Source organism: Hyaena hyaena, unplaced genomic scaffold (genome assembly GCF_003009895.1).
Source record: "Hyaena hyaena isolate Hyena2069 unplaced genomic scaffold, ASM300989v1 scaffold_725, whole genome shotgun sequence".
Classification (NCBI taxonomy): domain Eukaryota; kingdom Metazoa; phylum Chordata; class Mammalia; order Carnivora; family Hyaenidae; genus Hyaena; species Hyaena hyaena.
This window is the reverse complement of record NW_024081355.1, coordinates 702,251-723,821: the sequence shown is the minus strand read 5'-3', so window position 1 is coordinate 723,821 and position 21,571 is coordinate 702,251. Positions and strand designations below refer to the sequence as shown.

The 21,571-nt window shown below is 39.5% G+C and overlaps 1 protein-coding gene across 1 annotated transcript in view; it reads left to right on the top strand.

The window, feature by feature from the left end:
• RNF115 (ring finger protein 115) overlaps positions 1-21,571 on the top strand; it is an 87,896-nt gene that overhangs the window by 50,663 nt on the left and 15,662 nt on the right. The window lies entirely within an intron of this gene.

Genomic DNA, 21,571 nt, shown 5'->3' with positions numbered 1-21,571 from the left:
AAAGGTAGTTTCAATGAAGGATGTATTGACATAATCTAATCCTTATAAGGTTCTTCTACTTCTTACCTTTATAGACAAGATGGATATACATAGAAAGAATGAAGGTGAAGTTAACTTGAATGTCTGTACTCAACTGCTACCAGTTAATGAGTGATGATAAACTAAAGGATGATGAACTAATGATATAGGTCTCTGGTTAATTTTATTATTTATTTATTTATTTTTTAATATTTTTTATTTATTTCTAGGAGAGAGAGAGACAGCGTGAGCAGGGGAGGGTCAGAGAGAGAGGGAGTCACAGACTGAAACAGGCTCCAGGCTCTGAGCTGGCAGTCAGCACAGAGCTCGACGCGGGGCTCGAACCCTCAAACCACGAGATCATGACCTAAGCGAAAGTCGGTGGTTAATTTTATTATTATGTCTCAGATTAATATATAGGTGATACATTGGTTTATGAAAATTTCAGAAGATACAGAAAGAGATATCCAGTGTATTGGATGACATTAGGATTCTAAAAGACCTCAGCAAGCTGGAGCAATAGACTTAATATGAAACTTCCTAGGGATAAATGGAGAGTCTTGTCTAGTGTATTAGACACTGGAGGGCTCACTTTGGCAGCACATGTGCTAAAATTAGACACTGGAGAAACAGTGGGGAGCAAAACAGGTGCTGGCCCTTGATCTCATGTAGGAATAATCAACAGATTTTGTAAATGTTTGCCATGTGCATAGGATTGTGCTCAGTGCTTTATCTGCTTCTCTTACTTAATCTCCGTGGATTAGTAGGTGCTATTACTATTCTCGATTTATGTAAGAATAAACTGAGACTCAGATAAATAAAATAACCTGGGTCAGTGGTAGATCCAGGATTACTTGAACCCAGAGATATATAAATCTAATGCTGCATGGCAGTCACTAGCCACAAATGATTATATCAATTTAAATTAATTAAAAGTTAATAAAACTCAAAGTTCTTCAGTCACGGTAGCCACATTTCAAGGGCTCAGCAGCTACAGATAGCCAGTAGTGACCATATTTTACAGCACGGATTATAGAACATTTCCATTTTGTCAGCAAGTCCTGTTGGACAATACTGTTCTAGAGCCTATCCCTCACACATACATACACCTAGATTTTATTACTAATATTTTACTGTACTTATCACATATCTATCTATCTGTTTGTCCATTAGTTCATAGTATATCTTTTAAATTTCAAAATTAGTTGTACACATTTCTTCTTAGGACAGTAATAAGATACAGGAAATCTACCAATGAGATTGTCTAGGACAAAAGATCAAAAGATCTGAGACCATTGTGAGAGTTTATGGTGCTCAGAGGTAAATCTGTGCCTTACTGCATATAGATTACTTGCTCTCCCTAGTGTGGATCGCGTTGTTGAACTCAGCCACAGTTCTTCTCAAATTTTACCTCCTATGCATTTTTGTCTCCTACCCACTGAACTGCCAACTTTGGACCCGTGCTGTGGTCTGCTTTTCCTTGCTCCCCCGGGGGGACGGCTGAGTATGCTGGAGGAGAATTGTTAGGTGTGCCCACTGATGCCTTGCAACTGGCAGAGTAGAGTTAATCTCCGTTAGACCGTCAGTGCTTTTGATTAGTCTTTTAATTTGCATGCCCCTCAGGAAATCGTTTGATCTTTTGCCACATCTCACCCCAGATTTCCTATCTGGTAGGCCAGTTGTCAGCAGCTGACTGGTGTTCTTCATTTTGAAAATCGAGGCCTTAGACCTAAACTCCCAAAAACCCTGTGTCCATTGTCTGCGCTTAATATTTATTTCTCCTTCCAATCTCCTGAGATGAGGTATCCTTTCTTTGTTTTCAAAGTAACTCCATCCATCAGCCCATGTTCCTGACTTATTCTGTGCCTATTTCTTCCTGAGATTTCATTTCATCCATTTTCTTCTCTTTGCTCCCCTTTTCCCCTTTGCTACCCCTCCTCCCCCACTTCAGCACCATGGTTTTCAACACTGGCTGTACATTAGTGTCCCTGTGGATGTTTTAAAAAACACTGATGCCTGGTCCCTGTCCCCAAGGATTCTGATGTAAGCATTCTGAGTGAGATCCAGGCATTGGTAATTTTTGAAACCTCTGAGGTTATTCTGATTGTAGCCAGAGTTGAGAACCAAGTAGCTAAATTACTGCCCAATCTTATTTCCTTTCTTGTTCAATAAAATTTCCTAAGAGGAGTCTGCATTTATTTTGTGTACTTTCTCATCTCTCATTATTCCTATGCTACTATAATTTGGCCCTCCTATCACAAAGGTCTCTGGTGACCTTCTAGCTGCAGACCCAGTGGGAACTGCGAAATCTTCATTGTATGCGTCTAATTTACTGAATTCAACATTTTCCCCCCTCTTGAAATTCTCTACTCTGACTTCCATGACAGTAAGTTTTCTTGATTTACCTCTTCTCAGACATTTCCTTCTTGTGGATACTTCCTAAATATTTTGTTTTCCCAAGGTGTTTTCTTTATTCTGATTTTCTCTAGTCTGCAACAGGGTTCTTAGCTTTAGGACTTACTGACATTTTGGGGTACATAATTCTTTGTTGTGTGGGGACTCTCCTGGCTTCTGCCTGCTGCATGTAGTAACCATCACCCCCATCCCTCCATTTATTTATAACAACTAAAAATGTCTTCAGAAGTTGCCAAATGTCCCTTGAGGGAGCAAAATTGTCCCTGGTTGAGAACCACGGCTCTATAAGCTCTCTGGCCATTCTTAGGTTCTCTCACAATTCTAATAATTACCTGTATACTAAAGACTCTCAGATCTTTATTTCTGTTTTCCCCCTAGTTTAAGACTTGGATATATAACCTCTTATTAGCATTTCCATCTGAATGTTCTATAGATACTCCAGCCTCACTGAGATGGAAGCTAAATTCTTTTCTTCCAAACCTGATTCTTTTTCTTTATCTGGTTTTGGTTGGAAGTAGCACTCTCTACCCAGTTTAGAAACTGAGACATTAACCTAGAATCTTTTCTTTGTCTCACTCAGCTCTCCCGTATATTATAAACACACACACACACACACACACACACACACACACACACACACACACACCTCAAGTTAGTCATTAATTCTTCCTGATCTTTATTTCCTATTTCTCAAGTCCTGTGTTTTTTTTTTTTTTTTTTTTAATATTTTTATTTATTTCTAGGAGAGAGAGAGACAGCGTGAGCAGGGGAGGGTCAGAGAGAGAGGGAGTCACANTTAATATTTTTATTTATTTCTAGGAGAGAGAGAGACAGCGTGAGCAGGGGAGGGTCAGAGAGAGAGGGAGTCACAGACTCTGAAATAGGCTCCAGACTCCGAGCTGGCAGTCAGCACAGAGCCCGACACGGGGCTCGAACCCATGAACCGTGAGATCGTGACCTAAGTGAAAGTCGGACGCTTAACTGACTAAGCCACCCAGGCGCCCCTCTCAAGTCCTGTTTTGTATAACCATTTCCCCTGTAGTTCACATCCACATCTTTTCTTACTTGCCTACACTATTGCATTAGCCTCCTGCCTCTCCTCCTTCAGAGTACTCCTGTACTACCCTTGCAGGGTCATCTACCTACATTTTCAGACCAGTATCACTTCCCTGTATAACATCCATTCTCATAGTGTTCATAACTCACATACAAGGTCCTCTATGTTTTTGGACTCTCCCAGCCCCCGTAGCCTTGTTTCCTGTCACTTCCTGCTTTTCTTTTATTCTGCCAGTATAAAACTTACAATCCCTACATACACCATGCTGTTTCTAGCTTCCTTATGCTTGTTTAATCTGTTTTCTCTGGCAGAAATACCTTTACTATCTTTCTTTCTTTTTTCTTTAATGTTCATTTATTTTTGAGAGAGAGAGTGCAAACCGGGGAGGGCAGAGAGAGAGGGAGACACAGAATCTGAAGCAGGCTCCAGGCTCTGAGCTGTCAGTACAGAATGCAGTATGGGCTCGAACCCATGAACTGCGAGATCATGACCTGAGCTGAAGTCAGATGCTTAACTGACTGAGCCACCCAGGTGCCCCTGACCTTCCTTAGTTTTGAGTCAAGTTTAGTTGTTGTCTACCCGCCCCACAGGATGTCCATTCATTTGCATTTGTCTGAGTATTTCTTTGTTCAGATTAAATATCTGGACAAGAATACAAATAAATGATGTATCCTTCTCAGTGTATCCCAGCAGAGGAGGCACATGATGCTACTTGTCCTGTCCTGGGTAATGTTAAGTTTGACCGTTTGGCTAAGGCGGTGTCTGCCAAGTTTTTCTTATAAAGAAAAATTTACCCTTTTCTTTTGTAATTAATAATTTGGAGTGATACTTGGATATTAAATGAGTATCTACTTCCTAATATTTTTAAACTTAATATATTAAAATCTGTTGATGATTCTTGCCTGAATTATTACTATAATGGCTATAAAATAGTGATTTTTCTATTTCTGTGATTCCTCCTACAGATATCTACTGTAAAAAACTTTTTTCTTTCCCTTGCCCTGTCATCAGTGTACTTGTTTATTTTAGCATGGACTCATGGATTTTATATTTATTTATTTTTCATTTTGATGCCAGTTTCTCCAGAGTAATTGGATCTAAGCTTTGGAGGCAGCCATCCTTGTTCTGTAAATTAATAATAGAGTTGGAGTGTCAGAGTCAAGTGATCAGCTGTGTTTCTCTGATTATTAGCTGATAATACCTGGCCTACTGGATGAGCACGGCTTCTATTGGGGTGCCTGTAATGGAAATAAAGTTCTTTCAAGGAGATTTTTTTAGTTGCTAAATAGGAATGGGGAGACTTATTCTAATTTGTCCTTTTGGCTGTGTGAATACTTAAAAACACTATATGAATGCCCTTGGGCAGCCTTATATTTTGTCTGTAAACTGAGAGAGGAGAAGCTAACTGACATTTATTAAATGCCTAGAATTTTTCAGGCACTCAGCTATATACATTCTTCTCACAGAGCCCTGGAGCTGGGCCATGTTCAGTTAAAATAGGTAGGGGTCAGATTTTTAATATCTTTTGCTCAAAAATTCCTTGCCAGATTAATAACATATGAGTGTGAACTGATTAGGCTTGATTCAGCCCTCCTTGGTTGCTTTGTTTCTTAATTCCATTGGAAATTGTGGTCTACTCTATTATCACATTGTTCCTTTAACTAATGGAAGAGAGGGAGAAAGATGTAAGCTTCCTTTTCTTATGTGTCCTTTACAGATAATCATATTACCTTAGTGGCATATAACCTGATTTAATGATGGCTTAAACAAGATTTTTTTTTTACACGTAACAAGATGTCTGTAGCTGGGTGGCAGTAGGATGGTTCAGTATCTTAACCATGTTAGGGTTGGATCTCGGATTCTCTTGATCTTTCTGTTATGTTTACTGGCTTACAGCCTCGGGAAAGAAGAAAGGGAAAAGGGATCAGCTTATTTGTTTCTTTATTTTAAGGAAAGGAGAATCTTTTCTACTGTCCCACTCCCACCTCTATATCCCTTGCCAAAAAAATTCTACTCAATGGGCACTTTGTCACATGCTCCCCACCCCCAGCTGCGAAGAAAACTGGGAGAGCATGGATTTAGCTTTTGAATCCTTTGTAGTAGAAGGTGGCAAGGGAGAAGGGTATCGAGAATAGATTTGGGGTCAGACAGCCAGTGTCTGCTAATCAGCTCTTTTTTTTTTTTTTTTTTTAAGTAGGTTCTGTGCCCAATGTGGGGTTTGAACTCCTGACCCTGAGATGGAGCATTGCATGCGCTGCTGACTGAGCCAGCCAGGTGCCCCTAATTAGCTATTTTATTAGCTAATAGAAAAAGTAACATGTTATTTCAGAGTAATTATAGCATAGGGTTAACATTTATTTTACGTTAATGTTTTAACAATCTTCTGAGGGTTTTGATCTTATTTTTGTAAACCATGTTAACTGTCAGCACTCCCTCCCCTCATTGCAGGGTGAGTGTCATGAACTCAGTGATTTTTGGCTCTCAGTCAGTGTGTTTTCTGTATTTTAGTCATTTAATTCTTGTCTTGTTGATTTTTTTCCCCTATCGTTATCATCATTTAAAGTTTTCATTTAAGAAACCCACCTGCTTTTTACCGTATTTAGACATACTGTGAAAAGAAGCTTCATGTTATTACCCATGTAAACATTATTGACTAAATAAATATGTAGATGGAAAAACATTTTGCCATTAGTGGAAAGTAACCTTTAAAGTAAATGTATTAAAACTGAGGCAATGTTATCTTATAAGGGGTTAATATCCAAAATATAAAAAGAACTGATACACCTCAACAAATTATCCGATTTAAACCTCCAAATAATACGATTAAAAATGGGCAGGGAATCTGAATAGACATTTTTCCCAGAAAGACACACAGATGTCCAACAGGTACATGAGAAGATGTTCAGCATCAGTAATCAGCAGGGAGATGCAAATCAAAGTCCCAGTGAGATGTCACCTCACACCTATTAGAATGGCTGTTACCATAAAGACAAGAAGTCACAAGTGTTGGTGAGAGTGTGGAGAAAAGAGAGGGAACCCGTGTGCACTGCTGTTGGGAATATAAATTGGTGAGGCTGGTATGAAAGACAGTATGGAGGTTCCTCCAAGAAATTAAAAATAGAACTTCCATTTGATCCAGCAGTTCCATTTCTGGTTATTTATCTGATGAAAATGAAACACTAATTTGAAAAGATATATGCATGCACACACACGTGCACCCCATGTTTATTGCAGCATTAGTTACAATAGCTAAGACATGAAAACAACCTGAGCGCCCATCAGTAGATGAATGGATAGGGGCGCCTGGGTGGCTGAGTTGGTTGAGCATCTGACTCTTGATTTGGCCTCAGGTCATGATCCCAGGGTGGTGGGATCAAGTCCTGCATTGGGCTCTGCACTGAGCATGGAGCCTGCTTAAGATTCTCTTTCTCCCTTTGCCCCTCTCTGCTACTTGTGCTCTCTCTCTCTTTTTAAAAAAAATTTTTTTTAATGTTTTATTTATTTATAGGAGAGAGAGAGAGACAGCGTGAGCAGGGCAGGGTCAGAGAGAGAGGGAGTCACAGACTCTGAAACAGGCTCCAGGCTCTGAGCTGGCAGTCAGCACAGAGCCCGACGCGGGGCTCGAACCGACGAGCCGCGAGATCACGACCTAAGCGAAAGTTGGACGCTTAACCGACTGAGCCACCCAGGCGCCCCTCTCTCTTAAAAGAAATCGAATGGGGGCGCCTGGGTGGCTCAGTCGGTTAAGGGTCCGACTTCGGCTCAGGTCATGATCTCACCGTTTGTGGGTTCGAGCCCCGCGTCGGGCTCTGTGATGACAGCTAGCTCAGAGTCTGGAGCCTGCTTCAGATTCTGTCTCCCTCTCTCTCTGACCCTCCCCTGCTCATGCTTTCTCTCTCAGAAATAAATGAAAACATTAAAAAAATTAAAAAAAAAATTGAATGGATAAAGGAAACATGGTATAGATATGTAATGGAATATTATTCAGCCATTATAAGAATAAAGCCTTGCCATTTGTAGCAATGTGGGTGGACCTTGAGGGCATTATGATAAATAAGTCAGACAGAAAAAGACAAATATATGATCTCGTTTATATATGGAATCTTTAAAAAAAAAAACTTTTTTTTAAAATGTTTTATTTATTTCTGAGAGAGAGAGGCAGCGTGAACAGGGGAGGGTCAGAGAGAGGGGGAGACACAGAATCCGAAGCAGGCTCCATGCTCTGAGCTAGCTGTCAGCACAGAGCCCGATGTGGGGCTTGACCCCACGAACCGTGAGATCATGACCTGAGTTGAAGTCAGATGCTTAACCGACTGAGCCACCCAGGTGCCCCTATATGTGAAATCTTTTAAAAAATCCCCCAAACAAACTTATAGATGCAGAGAACAGATTAGTGGTTGTCAGGGCAAGGTGCGGGAGGGGGATGAGGCATAGGAGGTGAGCAAAATGGGTGAAGTGGGGGTGAAGAGGTACCGACTTCCAGTTATAAAATAGATAAGGTGGGGTTGTAGTGTACAGCAGAGTGGCTATAGTTGATAATACTATGATACGTATTTGGAAGTTCCAAAGATAGTAGATCTTAAAAGTTCTTATCACAAGAAAGAGAAATTCTATGTATGGTATGGATGTGAATGAGATTTGTTGTGGTAATCATTTCATAATACATACAAATAACACATTTTAAAAAGTGTTCTTTGTTAAAACTCACTGTCTGCAGATTGTTTCATGAATGTATTGCACATTATAAAAGTTGAAGTGCGATAATGTCTGAAGACTATAAGTGATAGTCTCTTGTGTTTCTAATAAGATAAATACTTTTATCTTTGCTTATCGTATTAGGGAGTTGTGTCAGTGTTTAAAATGCTGGGTGGTATAATGGGTATAAAATAAACCTTTTAAAGAAGAGTGTGGAGACTTGCCATGTATAGTTGATGCATGTGCTGAAACCTGCAGCTTTCTGGGGTGACGGAACAGTCTGGAGGCTTACTGCCAAGGGGCTGGGGGCTTTGTCTTTGGTTTTTTGGCTTTGTTTTTGGTTTTGTTTTGGAGTTTGGCAAGGACAGACTTTTAAAATTGTATTTTGTTTGGCAGTGTGTAGGATGGGAGGAGGATATCCTAACCTTTGGTCATGATCAGATGCAGAAAAACAATGAAAGTTGACTAGAGCCCCCATTTTTGGATTTAGTCCAGTACTTCATTTATGTAACTGCTGCTTCTGAAAGGAGAGGAGTTTAAGAGAATGCCACCATTTTTAGGAGAATTGAATAAACCTGTTGCAAGAGAGTTCTCTTAACAATGAAACAAATCCTGGGGCACCTGGGTGGCTCAGTTGGTTAAGCTTCCGACTTCGGCTCAGGTCATGATCTTGCGGTTTGTGGGTTCGAGCCCCGCGTCAAGTTCTTTGCTGGCAGCTCAGAGCCTGGAGCCAGTTTCAGATTCTGTGTCTCCCTCTCTCTCTACCCCTCCCCTGCTCTTGCTCTGCCTCTCTTTGTCTCAAAAATAAATAAACTATAAAAAAGGAAGAAAGAAAATTTCAAAAAAAAAAAGAAACAAACTGAGGCGTCTGCGTGGCTCAGTCAGTTGAGCATCAGACTCTTGATCTTGGCTCAGGTCATGATCTCACGGATTGTGACTTCAAGCCTTGCGTTGGGCTCTGTGCTGAAAGCACAGAGCCTGCTTGGGATTCTGTCTCTCCCTTTCTCTGTCCATCTCCGTCCCCATCTTGTGCTTTCTCTCTCTCTCAAACAAACAAACAAAAAAACACCCAAAAAACCAAATCTTGGTTAACCTGGTGAATAAACTTGTCTTGGTCTCCACAGTGCTCTTGAAATGCACTTAAAAGGTGAAGGTTTTTGGTTCAATCCCATGACTCCATGGGATCTGTGGAATCCTGAATTCCATGCAAAATAGTAGTGATATTTACACTGGTGTCTGTTGAAACTGATGGAATTGAACGTTATATAAATGAGAAGGTATGTAAGCTAGTAATCAGTGTTAGGGCTGGGAGGCAAGTGGCCCATGAGATAGATACCTTTTAAATATATAGGGAGAGAAAATTAAAGTCAGCTTTGATCAAAATTTTAAATAGTTGTAATGCTAATTTGTGACCATCCAGCCATCTTAGGAGAAAACATGGATGTCCTATTTAAAAGTAAATCATTACTTAGTCCAGTGAGTCTTATAGGTCATCTTTGGTCAACACACTTTATCCACTCCCATAAGCCCACTGAGAAAAGTCGTATGTGTCAATACAAATTTCATGTTTCCAGTCTAACCTTCTGTGTTGTCTGCAGTTATTTCCTTCATTAAACTACCCTCAAAATACTTCCCATTCCACAAACGTGGTAGTCCATCAGTTGTGCTCTTTGCATCGTGCCTTCCAGGAGACTAGGCTACTGTTTCACAGGGTGAATTTGAGCATGTAGGAAAAGCAGAAGAGGAATTGTCCCAATCCAGTTCTGGATTTTCTGACTTCAGAGTAGATAGTTTGACTTAAAAGTCTAGTTGCTCTTTTCTTGAACCAATTTTTCTCCTATTTTCTTCTGGAGTCTCAAAAGGGTTAAATGATTTGCAGAAAACATGAAGCAGGCTCATAAAACCTCTTGAGACTTATATTGCTTTCCAAATTAAGATTTCCAAAAGAAATCTTAAACCGTTTGTTTTGATTCTGTACAGAGATTGTTCAACTAAAGGAATGTCTATTAAACTTAAAAAAAAAAGTGACAGAAATGCAAATGATATAAGAGTGTTATATTATTGATCTCTCATCTACCACAAGAACGACTGATTTGGTGTTAAGGTTTTCTTTTCTTTTTTAAAAATAATATGTAACATTAAGAATATTTCAATACATAATCAATATAAATGTTCTTTTTGTTTTCCAAATTTTTATTTAAATTCTAGTTAGTTAACATATAATATAATACTGGTTTCAGGAATAGAATTTCCTGATTCATCGCTTACATAAAATACCCAGTGCTAATCATAACAAGGGCCCTCTGTAATACCCATCACCCATTTAACCTACCCCATACCCACCTTCCTCCACCAGCCCTCAGTTCTCTGTCATTATGAGTCTCTTATGGCTTTTTCCCCTTCCCATTTGTTCATCTGTTTTGTTTCCTAAATTCCACATGAGTGAAATCATACAGTATTTGTCTTTCTCTGACTGACTTATTTCACTTAGCATGATACACTCTAGCTCTATCCATGTCGTTGCAAATGGCAAGGTTTATTTATTTATTTATTTATTTATTTATTTATTTATTTGATGGCTGAGTACTATTCCATTGTATGTATGTGCTACTTTATCCATTCATCAGTCGATGGGCACTTAGGCTCCTTACATAGCTTGGCTATTTTTGATAATGCTGCTATAAACGTGTGGATGCATGCACCCCTTCAGATCTGTATTTTTGTATCCTTTAGGTAAATACCTAGTAATGCAATTGCTGGATCGTAGGGTAGTTCTATTTTTAATTTTTTGAGGAACTTCCATACTGTTTTCCAGAGTGGCTATACCAGTTTGCATTCCCACCAACAATGTAAGAGGGTTCCCCTTTCTCTGCATCCTCGCCAACATCTGTTGTTTCCTGTGTTGTTAATTTTAGCCATTTTGACAAGTGTAAGGTGGTATCTTGTGGTTTTGGTTTGTATTTCCCTAATAATGAGTGACATTGAGCATCTTTTCATGTATCTATTAGCCATCTGGATATCTTTTTTGGAAAAATGTCTATTCATGTCTTCTGCCCATTTCTTCACTGGATCATTTGTTTATTGGGTGTTGAGTTTGAGAAGTTCTTTATAGATTTTGCTGTGTAGTGGTGTTTTATCTTGTTGAAGTCCCAGTAGTTCATTTTTCCTTTGTTTCCTTTGCCTCTAGCGATGTTTCTAATAAGAATTTGCTCTGGCTGAGGTCAGAGATTGCTACCTGTGTCCTCCTCAAGGACTGTGATGGTTTCCTGTCTCACATTTAGGTCTTTCATCCACTTTGAATTTATTTTTGTTTATGATGTAGGAAAGTGATCCAGTGTCATTTTCTTGCATGTTGCTGTCCAGTTTTCCCACCATCATTTGTTGAAGAGACTGTCTTTTTTTTTTTAATTGGTTATTCTTTTCTGCTTTGTTCAAGATGAGTTGACCATATAATTGTGGGTCCATTTCTGGGTTTTCTGTTGTGTTTCATTGATCTGTGTGTCTGTGTTTGTGGCAGCACCATACTGTCTTGATGACTACAGCTTTGTAATAATAGCTTGAAGTCAAGAATCGTGATGCCTCTAGCTTTGCTTTTCTTTCTCAGGATTGATTTAGCTTATTCGGGATCTTTTTTGGTTCTGTACAAATTTTAGCATGTTCTAGTTCTGTGAAAAATGCTGGTGGTGTTTTGATAGGGATTGCATTAAATGTGTAGATTACTTTGGGTAGTATAGACATTTTAACAATGTTTGTTCTTCCAGTCTATGAGCATGGAGTTTTCCCCTATTTCTTTGTTTCTTCTTCAATTTCCTTCCTAAGTGTTCTATAGTTTTTAGAGTACAGATCTTTTACTTCTTTGGTTAGGTTTACTCCTAGGTAGCTTAAAGTTTTTGGTGCAGTTATAAATGGGATCAGTTCCTTGATTTCTTTTTTTGCTGCTTCATTATTGATGTATAAAAATGCAACAGATTTCTGTACATTGATTTTATAGCCTGTGACTTTGCTGAATTGATGTATTAGTTCTAGCAATTTTTTGGTGGAGTCTTTTGGGTCTTCTACATAGAGTAGCATGTCGTCTGCAAATAGTGAAAGTTTGACTTCTTCCTTGCTGATTTGGATGCCTTTTATTTCTTTTTGTTGTGTCATTGCTGAGGCGAAAACTTCCAGTATTGTGTTAAATAGTTAATGGTGAGAGTAGACATCCCTGTTTTATTCCTGACCATAAAGGAAGAGGTCTTCAGTTATTCCCCATGGAGGATGATATTAGCTGTGGGTCTTTTGAATATGGCTTTTATGATGTTGAAGTATGTTTCATCTATCCTTACATTGTTGAGGGTTTTTTTTTTTTAATGGATACTTTTTCTGCATCTGTTGCAAGGATCATAAGGTTCTTTTTTTTTTTTTTTAACTTTTTTTTAAATGTTTATTTATTTTGGAGAGAGCAAGAGAGAGCAGGAGCCATTGAGGGGCAGAGAGAGAGGGAGACATAGACTCCAAAGCAGGCTCCAGGTTCGGAGCTGTGGGCACAGAGCCAGCCCTATGTGGGTCTTGAACCCACAGATCTGCAAGATCATGACCTGAGCCAAAGTTGGACGCTTTTCTGACTGAGCCACCCAGGTGCTCCTAAGGATCATACAGTTCCTATCCTTTCTTTTATTAATGTAGTATATCACGTTAATTGATTTGCAAATATTGAACCAGATTTGCAGCTCAGGAATAAATCCCACTTGATCATGGTGAATAATTCTTTAATGTGGTTGGATTTGATTTTCTAGTGTCTTGTGAATTTTTGCATCCATGTTCATCAGGAATATTGGCCTATAATTCTCTTTTTTGGGTTTTTGTCTGGTTCTGGAGCCAAGGTAATGCTGGCCTTGGAGAATAAGTTTGAAAGTTTTCCTTCCATTTCTATTTTTTGGAACCATTTAAGAAGAATAGGTATCCACTCTTTAAATGGTAGAATTCCCTTGGGAAGCCATCTGGCCCTGGACTTTTGTTTGTTGGGAGACTTTTGATGACCTGTTCAGTTTCTTATCTGGTTCAAATTTTCTATTTCTTCCTGTTTCAGTTTTGGTAGTTTGTATGTTTCTAGGAATTTGTCCATTTCTTCCAGATTGCCCCATTTGTTGGCATGTAGTTTTTCATAATGTTCTCTTAAAATTGTATTTCTGTGGTGTTCATTGTGATCGCTCCTCTTTGATTTGTGATTTTATTTATTTGGATCCTTCCTGTTTTTGATAAGTATGCCTAGGGGCTTATCAATTTTATTAATTCTTTCAGAGAACCAGATCTTAGTTTCATTGATTTGTTCTACTGGTTTTTTTGCCTATATTGTTTATTTCTCCTCTAATCTTTATTATTTCTCTTTTCTCTTCTTCTGCTGGCTTTAAGCCTATTTGCTCTTTGTTTTCTAGCTCCTTAAGGTGTAAGGTTAGGTTTTGTAAATTTTCTTGGAGTTAACTTCAGGTTTCAATAGTGTTACGTTCTGAAAATATGCATGGTATAATCTCAGTCTTTTTGTACTTGTTCAGGGCTGATATGTGACCCAGGATGTGATCTATTCTGGAGAATGTTCCATGTGCACTTGAAAAGAATGTGTATTCAGCTGCTTCAGGATAAAATGTTCTGAATATATCTGTTAAACCCATCTGGTCCAGTGTGTCATTCAAAGCCATTGTTTCCTTATTGATCTGCTTAGATGATCTGTCCATTGCTGTAAGTGGGGTGTCAAAGTGCCCTGCTCTTATTGTGTTATCATCAATTGTTTTCTTTATGTTTGTTATTAATTGATTTTTATATTTGAGTGCTTCAACTTGGGGGCATAAATATTTACAATTGTTAGATCTTCTTGAGGGATAGACTGCTTAATTGTGATATAATGCCCTTCTTCATTTCTTGTTAGTCTTTGGTTTAAAATCTAGTTTGTGTGATAAAAGCATAGTCATTCTGGCTTTCTTTTGTCATTCATTAGCATGATAGATGGTTCTCCATCCCCTCACAATCTGCAGATGTCTTTAGGTTCAAAAGGAGTCTCTTGTAGGCAGCATATAGATGGATCTTGTGTGTGTGTGTGTGTGTGTGTGTTTAATCTCTTGTAATACTCTATGTCTTTGGATGGAGCATTTAGTCCATTTATATTCAGAGTGGTTATTGGGAGATATGAATTTAGTGCCGCTGTGTTACATGTAAAGTTGGTGTATCTGGTGCTGTTCTCTGTTCCTTTCTAGTCTTAATTGCTTTTGGTCTTTTTTTTCCCCACTCAAGGATTCCCTTTTAGTATTTCTTGCAGGGCTGGTTTAGTGTATGATGAACTCCTCTAGGTTTTGTTTGTCTGGGAAACTGTGTATCTCTCCATCTATTCTGAGTAACACCCTTGCTGGATAATATATTCTTGGCTGCATATTTTTCCCATTCAGCATGTTCATTATATCCTGCCCCTCCCTTCTGGCCTTCCAAGCTTCTGTGGATAGGTCTGCTGTGAACCTGATCCGTCTTCCCTTGTAGGTTAAGGACTTTTTTCCCCCTTGCTGCTTTCAGGATTCTTTCCTATTCTGAGTATTTTGTGAATCTGACTATCACATGTCTTAGGAATGGCTGGCTTTTGTTGAATTTAATGGGAGTTCTCAGTGCTTCTTGGATTTCAATATTTGTTTCCTTTCCCAGATTAGGGAAGTTTTTAGCTATGATTTGCTCAAATAAATCTTTTGCTTCTTTTTCCATTTCTTCTTCTGGGACTCCTATGATACAAATGTTACTACACCTTAAAGAGTTGCTGAATTCCCTAAAGTCTACATTCATGAAACAATACCTTTCTTCCATCTTCTTTTCAGCTTCAGTATTTTCGATAATTTTGTCTTCTGTATTACTGATTTGTTCCTCTGCTTTGTCATCCTTGTTGTCATTGCATCCATTCAGTTTTGCATCTTGGTTATAGCACTTTATTTTGACTGACTAGTTTTAGTTGTTTCATCTCTGCACTAAGGGATTCTCTAGTGTCTTCTATGCTTTTCTCAAGCCCAACTAGTATCCTTATTAAATTGTTTTAAATTCTGGTTCAGATGTCTTACTTGTATCTGTATTGATTAAAGCCCTGGCCATCACTTCTTCCTGTTCTTTCTTTTGGGATGAATTCCTCCACCCTGTCTGGATCACCATTTGTGTGAGTGTTTTATGTGAAAGCCTGTTGTATTTCTGCTCCTACGAGTAATGGCTCTTTTAAGAAGAGATCCAAAAAAAAAAAAAAAGGAAGCTAGATCCTATTTCCCCTAGAGCTGAAGCTTTGCAGCACTCTCTGATCAGTAGACATGGTGCACACGAGGGGTTTGTGCTGGTCTTCTGGGTGTGGGGCCTTCTGCCCTGATAACCAGAAAGATTTGCCCTAGGGAAGAGTATGTACCTCCAAGGTCCAGGGGTGGGGAGGGGGCTTGGTGTAAGCGGTATGGCGTCCACTGGGTGGGCTGTTTTGTTCACTGAAGTCCATGAGTTGCTGGGCAATATGGAGGGGAATGTCATTGCCCTGCTGTCTCCTCCCTGGAGTGGGGAGTTTGTTCCCACCACTCTTCAGGAAACCCTCCCAGAAGAGCAAACAACCACCTCTCCTATGTCCCCAGCTTCTGCCAGAAACCTATTTTTTTTTTTTATTTTTTTACAAATAGTTTATTGTCAAATTAGTTTCCACATAACACCCAGTGCTCATCCCCACAAGTGCCCTCCTCCATGCCCATCCCTCCTCCCCCCCACATCCATCAGTCCTCAGTTTTTGTCAGCATTCAAGAGTCTCTCATGGTTTGCCTCTCTCCCTTTCCCCCACCATTTCCCCCCTTCTTCTCCCGGTTGGTCCTCTGTTAAGTTCCTCCTAGTCCTCCTATACGTGCACACATATGATATTTGTCCTTCTCTGCCTGACTTAGCCAGAAACCTACTTTTACCCTGCCTGTGATCGAGGAGTTGGCCTGCAAGGTGGCACAGTTCTCTAGTGTTTTATTTCAGACATGTGACTGTTTTTCAAAACTCCAAACTCCAAATTTTAGGGACCCACCAGTCACAGACCCTCACTGATCATCTAGGAGAGGGCCTTAGTGTTTTTGGCATTTGATGGTTTGTCCCAGGAAAGTGGTTACATAACTGTGTGGTGGTTCAGAGTTTATGGTAAAGTAAAGCACAAAGCCCATGTCTTGGTTCCTGTGCTAGCGAACAGGGCAGCCTGCTGATGCTATCAGTTCTTTTTGTCCCTGGAAAGGCTGAGCTGCCACTCCCAGTGCCCTCCAAGCAGGAAAGCTGTTTCTCTCCATGGAACCCAGGGGGTTCTCAGAACATGCTGCCCTCTCCCGGGTCTCCACCCTCCATCCCCATAGAAGTACCCCTAAGCCCACCAGGCATGACCCTGACGATGGCAGAGACATCTAAAACTTCAGACTTTGTGCTCCACTGCTTAGAATAACTTGTGGTAGTCAGCCCCTTTCCTATTCCCAGCCATTGGTTTTGGGGAAGAGTTTTTCTTGTGTAGTCCCCTGTGCATGCTCTCACTCTTTCTCTCTCGCGCGCCCCTCTCTGTGATCAGGGCTCCTTCCCCTTCCCAGAACCTGCAGTTATTTTTCCTCCCAAATCAACTCTCTGCAGCTCCTGCCTTCTACAGTGTGGCTATTTTGTCTCCTACTAGTTGTGCAGTTTTGCTCTCTCAGTCCTCAAATCGAGTTCTTGGGTATCAGAATGATTTGATACTTATCTGTGTTCAAGGGACAAGGCAAGCTTAGGGTCCCCCTACTCCGCTACCATCTTAACTCCTCTCCTAAAGTGTTAAGGTTTTTTTAAATGGTGAAGAGTGCTTGGGAAAATTCTGGGAGGGGGGAGTGTATAGTTTTTCCTTGCTTTTCACAATAGTTGCATTCCTTGAAAATTCAGTATATTTTAAAACCAAGTGTGAAATACATTATGTATAGAATGGAGTTGAGTTTGGGCTCCATAAATTGTCGGCAGTTTTTCCCCAAGGGAATGTTCAGGCAGGACATTCAAAGAGTCTGCATGTTGGAGGACGATTGTTTGTTGGACCTGGCCACCCTCCCATTTCTTGCAAGGTGATTAGCTCTTGCAAGGTTCCTGTCTACTACATATGAATGCTGCTTCCCCACTTACTGTAACTAGCAAAACTGTCTCCTTGGATTTCTAAATCACTACGTAAGGGCGACGTTGAGAACTCCTGATGTGAATTACAGTCCGTAAATGGATCTCCGTGGTTAGTCAGTTAAGCCATCTGTCTCCTTTGTCTTCTGCTTTCTTGTGTTGGCATCATTATTGGATAGCTGTCTCCATTTAAAATGAAAGATGGCTGCTGGTAGCTCCACGTTTACAAGAACATTAGAGCATTTATCCCAGAGGATATGTCCATCTGTCACCTTGCAGGTGACACTTGTGAGACAAGGGCACTTATCTCAACTTGGGTTTTGTGCCCACACCTCTAGCGGGTAGGGGCATTATTCTTGTGCATTATTTTGAATTAAGGATCTATTCCCCCCCCCCCCATATGAGTATCTAGTTATTTGCAGCGTAATTTATTGGATCATCCATCTGATTTAAAATGGTTCCTTTATTGTGTATACATTTTCATACTCACCTGTCTTTGGATTGTCTGTTAGGGTCTGTTGATCTTTATGTTCCTTTGCTTGTACCTTACTGGTTTACTTTTTATAATTTTATAGTATGATTTGATATCTACTGGTGAAAGTCCACTTCATTATTGTCCTTTTCCAAAAATGTCCTGATGCTTTTCTTACATTTACCCTTTCAAATGGACTTTAGGTGCATTCTGTCAATCTCTACCCCCTCTCCCATCCCGCTGGTATTTTGATTGGAAGTGCATTGGATTTATATATTAACTTGGGGACAGTTGGTAGTTTTTATAATTTTAAAACTTCTCATCTAGGTCTGCAGCTCAAGTTTCAGTTTATTTGGTTCTGTTGTGATGTCATTCAGCAAAGTTTTATACTTTCTTTTAACTTTTTTAAAATTATTTTTTAAAGTTTATTTATTTTGAGGGAGAGAGAGTGTATCAGAGTGTGTGCGAACTGGGGAGGGGCAGAGAGAGGGAGACTGAGAATCTCAAGCAGATCCCACACTCAGTGCTGAGCCCCACGCAGGCCTCGATCCCACAACTGTGAGATGATGACCTGAGCTGAAATCAAGAGTCAGTCACTTGACCAACTGAGCCACTCTGGCTCCCCTCTTTTAGCTTTTTTTTTTTTTTCTTTTTTTCTTTTAGAAAGAGAGCACGAGTGGGGCAGAAGGACAGGGAGAGAGAGAGAGTTCCAAACAGGCTCCACACTCAGTGCTGAGCCCGACGCAGGCCTCGATCCCATAACCGTTGAGACCTGAGCCAAAATCAAGGGGTGGACACTTAACTGACTGAGCCACCCAGGCACCCCTTTAACTGATTATTGCTGGAAAGCTTTTAGTTACCCATCCCCTTTGTATTTAATTGAATTCTCTTATTAAGTGTAATAGTGTTCATTTTATTTCCTTGAGTTTTCTAGATTTGTGGTTGTATCATCTACAGATACTGTGTTTCCCCCCTATTTATGCCTCATTATTTTTTATCTTTTGCATTGGCTATGTTATCACAACAAAGTTATCTAATAGTAGACATCCTTGTTCTAATTCCTGACTTCACTAGGAGTGCATGTTTATTTGTTAAGCATATGTACCTCGGTTCTTCACATATGACTGCCAGATTAAGAAAGGTTTATTTTATTCCTAACTTATTTATTTTTTTAAATTTCTTTTTTAATGTTTTATTTATTTCTAGGAGAGAGAGAGAGACAGCGTGAGCAGGGGAGGGTCAGAGAGAGAGGGAGTCACAGACTGAAACAGGCTCCAGGCTCTGAGCTGGCAGTCAGCACAGAGCCCGACGCGGGGCTCGAACCCACGAACCGCGAGAGCATGACCTAAGCAAAAGTCGGACGCTCAACCGACTAAGCCTCCCAGGTGCCCCTATTCCTGACTTATTAGGGGCTTTTAATTAGGAATGACTGGTAATTTTTATCAAATACCCTTTGTGATTTTATCAAAGTGACTTTATAGTATTCACCTTTAAACAACTAATGCATTTTATTAACTAATAGATTTTCTGATGTTGAACTTACACTGCAAGCTTTGAATAAAAGCCACGTTGTCAAGAAGCATTAATCTCTTAATACATTATTGGAGTTAATTTGTTCCTTTTTAAAAAATTTTTGCATCTGTTCATGGGGGTGGTGGTAATTTTTTGTGTGTGTTCTCTTTATTACAGGTTGGTATCAAGATTTTGTTAGTTTGCTAAAATGACCTGGAAAACTTTGCTGTTTTCGTGTGCTTAGGAATAGTTTAAATAACAGGAATTAACTGTTACTTAAAGGTTTGCTAAAAGTTACCTCTAGTTCAGTCTGGACCTGGCATCTTTTGTGGGACCAAATAGATCTCTTATAACCTTTTTAGATACTTCTGGGGTTAATGGTCTAGGGTGGTGTTTTATTCATCTCTGTTCCCAGCTTTTAGGGTAGAGTCTGTTTTATAGTGGATAGTAAGTGTATTTGTGTGGAATTAGTGGATAATTATAATTATGTTTCTAAGAGGTATATGTAATACATGCAGTAGTAGTAATTACTTCCAAGAGTTTGTAGAGATGGTAGTCTGAGTTCATACAGGTATTTTTTTGTTTACTCTTCACTATAACCCCATGGAGAAGTGACTTTGAGTCTCCATTTTACAGTAGAAACTGAGGCACAGAGAGGTTCGGTAAATCACCTTAGGTTATAAAGCCAGTTAAATATTGAAGCCGGAATATCGCAAAAGTGATGATATTTGTATTTGGCAGGATTATATATGTTCAAAAATATAAATAAATCTAACAGTATCCTGTAATCTTCCCAGTTTTTTGTTTTTTTTTTTTTTAAGAATTACGCGTTTCCCTACTTTGCTCAGAAACTTTCCTTCCAAGGCATACATAGCAACAATATGTCAGTAAGTAATACTTGAAAGTTTTTAGTTCGCTTTCTTTTCTCTTTCCCTTCATGTAAATGGAAATGGAGCACAACAGGTCTTTGTTGGGCCTGGTACCTGTGGGTCACATATCCTGCCTGCCTAGCAGCTTGTCCCACGTGGTTATTACTGTGTTGCCATAGTTGTCATGATATGTCACCCTGCGTTTTGAAAGCACATTATGGTTTCATATTTTATAGATTTCTTTTTTATTAGATTTTAGCTTGGCTTCTTCCTCACTATGGTTTGTCCTGTTGATTTGAGAAGGAGTATAACTTTATTTTGCTCATTAGGTTTTCAGCTGTGGGCTTCTGTGGCTACATCTCAGGCTCCTGTTCATTCTACTGATTCCACTGTAGACAGAGGACTGTGTCATTTAAAAAATCAGATCTCAGAGATTAATTAATTGGCCTTTGTGGGATTATTAATGTGTTCCTCACACCAATTTAGGGAGTTACCCTGAAGGGAGATCTATTTCCTTTGGCTTTTTCAATGACATGAGTGGAACCTCTTTGCAAATGTAATGAAGGGTAAGTCCCACATTTGTTCATTCATTCTGCAAATATTTGGCGAGCATGCCTCAGGTGTGTGCTCTGTCCTCTAATCTGCAACTTTCAAATGATAGTTTATCCACTGGTAATCAGGTCCTGAGTAGACCAGCCCTTCTTATCTAACCTTAAATGAATCTGACCTGTGCCAGAAGACTAATGTATTAATTTGTTACCGGGGGTTATGTTTCAGTGACTGGAAAACTCATTTCTGCTTGTTAGCATAGTGCTATCTCTGAATTTCCCTGATAACAAGAGATCAAAAGCAATTAGGTGGTTGTGTGGTATGTAGAGGATAAACAAGGGAGATTGCATAGTCCTTAGGAGAAGTTTCGTTCAGATTGTGACAAGTATAAGGAATTAGTCATATTTCAGACCTTTAAAAGAATTTTTTTTAGGATGGCAAAATATTTATACTTGTCAGTTCTTTTTCCTTGTCTGTATTAGATCAACACTAACATGGTCATACTTTCCAGACTTGCTAGGGATTACAACGCATTACTCTGCACTTATTACACTAAGACCTGTCTTTTAGTGTGTTATACCCCTATAACATTTGTTTTTTATGGTTACATTTTAGCCTGGTGTTTTGGTCAGCTGTCTCTGAGTCACTTTACAGGGCACATTACTTCTAAGGTTTGCTTCCCTAAAAATATGTTCTCCTGAAGTTAACCCTAGGTTCTGAGACCATAGTTTTCTGACCACTGATCACTACTCAGACTTTGATAATTAACTTTTTTGGTTATTTAAAAATATTAGGGTGGGGTATATTATTATTTTTTTAATTAAAAAGGCAGCATTACCCAGAAATAGCTACAGTTACACTTTA